This window comes from Sinocyclocheilus grahami, unplaced genomic scaffold (assembly GCF_001515645.1).
Source record: "Sinocyclocheilus grahami isolate Dianchi unplaced genomic scaffold, SAMN03320097.WGS_v1.1 scaffold996.1, whole genome shotgun sequence".
NCBI lineage: Eukaryota > Metazoa > Chordata > Actinopteri > Cypriniformes > Cyprinidae > Sinocyclocheilus > Sinocyclocheilus grahami.
Genome location: NW_015506175.1, coordinates 386,851 through 393,309, shown reverse-complemented (window position 1 = coordinate 393,309; position 6,459 = coordinate 386,851). Strand labels below are relative to the sequence as shown.

Sequence of the window (6,459 nt, the reverse complement as noted above, 5' to 3'; positions counted from 1 at the left end):
TTGCTAAGGGAGTACATGTGACATTGACACCAATGACCACAAATAGAATGACCTATAAAAAAAAATTACATTAACAATTAGAAATATTAAATAGCATGATATTCTATATAAATAACAAATACAATACAAAATGAACAAATACAATGGCTGCTGTGCTATTAAATTACCTGCCACATCTGTTGAGGCTGAAATAGACATGGAAGGAAAAGCAGGCTCAGTGGATGCAGGTGCTGGTAAGTGCTCCTCACCTGCAGAGGATGGACCTAATGAAAGATAATAAATCATAATAAAATAAATTATAATAAAAGTTAGCAATGTTGTGTCATATTAGAAGGTAATGCAACAGTTACATAAATAAAAAATAAAACGCCTCACAAAAAGGTATGGGTTACCCATATAACTATATTGATTGTTGAAAACTCACCTGCTGTATCATCAGCTGTAGCACTAGCAATTGGGGCTGGCGGCATTGGTTGTGCCCCACCTCCAAAAGATTTCAACAGAGCTCCTAGGGGGATGTTCATAAGAATATAGTTAATGGAACAGAATGGTATTGTAACAACAAATTAAACACAGCAAGCCATCTGTACACACAAAATCTTAATCTATAGCTAAGTGAGGTACTATGATAGCGGAATAGAAGTGAAGTGTGGCCAAGTATGGTGACCCATACTCGGAATTTGTGCTCTGCGTTTAACCCACCCAAGTGCACACACACACACACACCATGAAAACACACCCTGAGCAATAGGCAGCCATTTTGCTGCGGCGCCCGAAGAGCAGTTGGGGGTTCCGTGCCTTGCTCAAGAGTCTCACCTCAGTCGTGGTATTGAGGGTGGAAGAGTGCGCTGGTTATTCACTCCCCCCGACAATTCCTGCCGGACATGAGACTCAAACCCACAACCTCTGGGTTACAAGTCCGACACTCTAGCCATTAGGCCACGACTGCCCCCTAATAGCAAAGACCCCAAGTTCATGGAACAGAAGCTTATTACAAAAATTATCTAAAACTAGACAAGTAATATGTTGTATTATATTAAGATGTCAAAAGGCTATTTACGCATGTTTAATAAAACAAACTTTCCTTTTTGAAAAAAAAAAAAAAAAAAAGCTACCTAGGTTAACTAACCAACTGACATTAACTCACAACAGCCTTGATTGGTTTACTTGAACTCTTAACATACCTTTATCTTGCCGTTTTCGTTTCCTCTTTTTATTCTCTGAACCAGGAGGTCCTTTGACAGTTTTGCTGCAATGCTGCGGCCTTTGACTGTGCTTGCATCCAGCTGCAGCCCATTAGTATAATATTTACCTTTGATTTAATATTGCATTTTTGCATAATTACCATCAACCATTTGTCCATTAACAATAGATATAAAAAAAAAATTTAAGTGCTCTTGGGGGCCCCCTGGTGGCCACGGGGGCTCCAAGCGGCTGCTTAGTTTTTTGGTTCTGCTCCGCACCAAATACACAAAATTGGTTAATCAAAGGCTGGTGGGGAACATGGCTCAACCAAGAAAAGAAAACAATATGCACAAATTTAGACAAGCCAAAGCGGACATTCAAGCAGTTGACAATTTCCTGAAGAAAGCTCTCCACATTCCCAGAGATCAAATGAGGCGAGAAGAACTCAATAGGATTGAGACTTACCTGGATAAGTGCTGAAGTTGTCCGTGATGAGGACAGTTGGGTGGGGAAGGTGGTGTAAAATCAAAGAACAGGACAACAGCACATCCAACTCTACCTCACCTAGGAGACAAAGTAAATGTTAAGTTGATGTTGTCAGGCTGATGTTAACTACATGAAAATCAAAAGATTGTTGCATATACATAATAGATTTTGGTGATTACTGAAGAAATTATAATGAAACCTGCCGTTTGTGTCCTCTTGTCAAGTCCTGGTCAGTCAAACCTAGGATGTGCAACATCTGGAATAAATCCAGCATTAGGACTCTGTAATTGCCAGACAGCGGGGAATTGGAATGGGGGGGGGGCTACAAGATCTACATGACTGCCTGCATGTTCATTAGGAATAATCCAGGGGACAAACAGCAATGTGCCTAGAAAGCATTAATATTAGTGTAGTCAAGGAACAACAATATTGTGCCTTTTCTGCACCCTTGTTCCAAGAACATTTGCTGGTAGACCGTCAGGTCTTCACAGAGGTTTGTTCACCAACACAAGGAGAGCTTCACATGACAGGCTGACACTTCTGGATTAGTTTTTATACTTCAAGTGAACAAAAACACAACCAGTAGGTCATAGAACATTTCTGCATTAAAGTAATTAAAGCAACATTAACTTTACCTGCAAAGAGTACCAAAACAAAATGCAACCATATATATATAAATAAAAAAATAAAATAAAAAACACAAAAGGTAAAGTTTAACAAAATTACAACCACACGGAGAGAAGAGAGGGGGGGAAAAAAAAAAAAAAAAAAAAAGGGAGTTTTTAAAAGGGTTTTCCCTAAGCCTTGTCAGACTAAAACAAGCAGTGCAGCAAAAATGTGGAGAACCTTGCAAGCAACGTAGTCTGGAAAAGAGAAATAAATAAAGAGTTTAACATTGTTAATATTGACTTATTAAATTCAATGCACCAGTGACCAGCCATCCCTAAAGCTTTTTGTAAGTGCACATTGCTAAAGACTCGTTACGTAATTTTACACCCCTACATAACCAAGCATAACTGGCTTTTGATATGCACCTGCAGGTGACTGACACTGCCTTCTGCTCTGCTCCTTACCAATTACTACACCTAACGTCGGTTGATCAAAGGCTGTATTGACCCATGGCTGTATTATCCATAATGTGGTTGTAACCTGCTAAATTTAGAAGTCATAGTTCTGGGGCCCGTTCTTCATACCTTGCTTAATACATCAGAGATTATTTGAAATAGGGCTGCACAATTAATAGAAATTAATCACAAAGGCAATAAATCGCAATTAGGCAGAAGCTGCGATCGTCATGCGTATCTTTCAGTGAAGCAGGGTTCTGTGATCAGTGGTAAATCTCCATCCAAAGGCCAGAAGGCACTCTCAAGCTGAAACTCCAAATACACCCCGCAGGAAAAAAAAAAAAAAAAAAAATCCAGGAAATCCTGAATAAACAGATTTTACTGCTTTCATTCAGTGCGACTAATAAACACACGACTACGACAATATATGGTTTATCCGAGTTAGTCTTATTATATACACTTTAATATTATAATAATGCAATGCTAATTGACATAGCCTTTGTCACTGCTTCGAATACTATGAATTATGTTGCGCACCTTACTCGGTGCAAGAAGCCACATCATCTTACAGAAGGATTTACTTCAAATACACTTCATAACGTCAGTCGAGTGTTTGGAGTAAAAACATTAAATGTGGTTCTCACGTGCTTTCAAATGGAGCAGCATTTACTACACAGCTAGATTGCACAGAGAAGCTACGCAAACAGCTTTCATAAATCGTAGAACAATTTCATAATCCTGCGATTAAGAACGCGATTTTGTAAACAGGCACGTGAACTACAAAAAATTTATAATAGATAAATGAATAGTGCATGGTTTTTTTTTTTACATGATTCCCAATTTTTTAATTCACAATTTGTTTGTACAGGCTTTACATTTTTATTTCAATGTTGTAATTAGCAATTCATGTAATTTTATCTTTGAAGCAGATTTATGTAGCGTCTGGACCAATAAAACACAATATATATTTTGTTAGCTATATTTAACAAATACTCTGAAACACCCCTCAGTTAACAAGCCATATGAGAACCTATGGACCCTTCCCCCGAAATGCGTAACACCTCAGGAGGGCAGATGAAATCAGTTATTTTAAATAATTGACATTGAACCTTCTTTCATAATCTTGTCATCTTGCAGAGTTCTGAGTAAAATGTTCTGAACGTGTTATTTGCACGCGCCGCTTGCGCATTAAATGGGAAACTCTTTCCTGGATCGAGTGAATTCGTGCTTAAGCGCATTTTGACGAACCCCTATACCAAACCCACGGATCCTGCAATCTGTGGGATTTGCTTAAGTATCTCTCAGCAGTGAAGGGAAATAAAACGCACAGCTGAGAGCTGGCTCAAAGCATCACACTAATATTTGTGTTGCATGACTGGGAATAATCGAGGTTTAAAGTGGCACGTCTTTAGTGCCTCTTGAATGGCAATTTTGTAGCGTCTGGACCAATCAAACACACAATATATATTTTGTTATCTATATTTAACAAATCCTGTGAAACCCCCCTCAGTGAACAAGCCATATGAGAACCTATGGACCCTTCCCCCGAAATGCGTAACACCTCAGGAGGGCAGAACAGGCCTCTGATTCCATGGCAACCAACGTTGATATCACTGGGTTTATTGCCTAAAGGAATGCGAAGCAGGGAAAAATCACTGCATGTTCCATAGCAAGAGGCACAAAGCACAGTAGAAATGGACTTTTCTACTAATTAATTCATAGGAAAACCTTTCTTTGAATGAACATCCATATCCTTCAGGTCATTGTGTATGTTGTCTTTGATATTTTTAGACTATTTTATGCATGCTTATTCCGGCCTTTCTCATTGGACAAGCCCATCTTGAGAGGCGGGAATCTTCTCCAACCTTAAAGGCCTCACACCATGTGACCTGCCCAGAGTCGGTGGTTCGGTTAGATTCTAAGATGAAGACATGAGCTAGAACGCTTCTGCAACCCCTTAAGTACGTGCCAGGCTTCGGCCTTGACTTTTCCATTCACCAAGACTCTGACTGGTTCTTTTTCCATCAACCAACTTCAGCAAAGATCAACTGGGACCTTCAGATTGCATCAAACCTCCTTTCAGACAGATGAGATGTGCAAGTATTCAAATTTAGTCTTAATTGACACATTAGGTATCATTTGCACCTTTTTACAAAGGTGTGTTTGAACTAAGAATCTGATGTTTCCTTCAGGCTGTACATCTGCTGAATATCAAATAGTACCATCGTTTCATATTCTTATTTCTCTTCTCTTAAGCTTTAACCCTTTCCTATACAAATTGTATGCGTATGTTAGACCAGTTTAAGTGTTTATTTAGTTAATAAAGTCTTACTTGTCACACCTGACATTGTTCATTGTTTGCTCATAACTTGAATCACTTAATCATGCAGATTTGCTACAAGTTCCGTGTAGAATTGTACAGTAAGAAAGTTATTTCCCTTAACCAGGAAATTAACGCTCTTAGAATTGACAGACAGTTGACCCTGAGAGGTCAAGTAAATATTTACAGCGGAGCTAAATATTTATAACTAGTTATGATTAATTCATATTACCCCATGAGCTGATTCACTACATTTATGTGACAGTATTAAAGTTTAAGGGTCAAGATCAAGTTATCTGCGTCTCCTGCACTTCATCAAGCCACGTACTCCCATAGTAGCCGTCGTCACTTAAATTAATGCACGACTCTGATTAACTGTATAACGTGTACCACTCAAATACAATTATAAAAGTAATTATCACGAAAAAAAATCTTTCAATGAGTAAAACTGTCTGTCCATAGTATTATAGATTACACCTTATATTTTAAAATTCATTTAATTATTATAATTTTACAATCATTGTCCCCGGATTAGCGAGGTACTCTTGTAATAAAGCAGCAGTGGCTGGGATAGATTTTCAATATCAATTCCACTTAAAATGATGCCATCTCATTTTTACATGAAATAAGCCTGCTCCCAAGCAGGTTTAAGTTTATGGACCTGTTGCTATGACAGCAAGTCCAGGATGAGCTTCGAAGAACCAAATAATCCAAGATCATGCCAAATCGTCAACAATCAAATCCAACTAACAGAGTTAATGACATACAAAAGAACAGGCCCCAGGGATCAATTAGTTAAGTTCACTTAAACATTCTCCACATTTCCAATGGAAAGTGAAAATGTAGCTAAAAGAGCTTGGAACTCTCCAGAATTCATCTGTATAAACCTCATTTTAAAGTCAACTACAAGCTGACTGCCATCAAGGTACAGGATAAGAGCACATTTAGCTCCTCCAAGATGTCCAGCTGACAATATGGCACATGAAGATTCAAAAAGGAGTTATTTGCATTGTCCTTCCTGGTTATGATGTGGGATCTGGGACAAACTGCAGATGTGTCAGCATGTCCTGTAGTAGAATGCAAGACAGCAGTAAAAAAACAAAGATATGGGTGATGTGCACAGAACAGTACTTAATTTTCTTTTTTTTTAAAGCAGAGTTATGTACACTAAACGGGTGAAAGCTCTTGGTTCTTTAAACTCCAAATACAAAGCCCATGGTTCCAATCTAAAACTGACATTTTGAAAGAGTCAAACAAAGCTCATGGAGTGTAAGCTGTAATTTCTTACCTTCAGATGTCAACCAGATGCAACTGGGCTTGGATTAAAGTGTTTTTATTTCCATCGGGGCTTCTTGGGGGGGGGGGGGGGGGGGGGTGCGTTAGGGAGTTTTTTTTTTTTTTTTA

The 6,459-nt window shown here is 38.5% G+C and overlaps 1 long non-coding RNA gene across 1 annotated transcript; it reads right to left on the bottom strand.

The window, feature by feature from the left end:
* Positions 1–217: 217 nt before the first annotated feature.
* On the bottom strand, positions 218–1,252 carry LOC107565369 (uncharacterized). The gene is made up of 3 exons (XR_001606370.1): positions 1,185–1,252; positions 425–508; positions 218–263 (listed from the first exon to the last, which is right to left on the bottom strand). It is a non-coding gene; the product is annotated as an uncharacterized lncRNA (long non-coding RNA).
* Between the last annotated feature and the right edge of the window lie 5,207 nt (positions 1,253–6,459).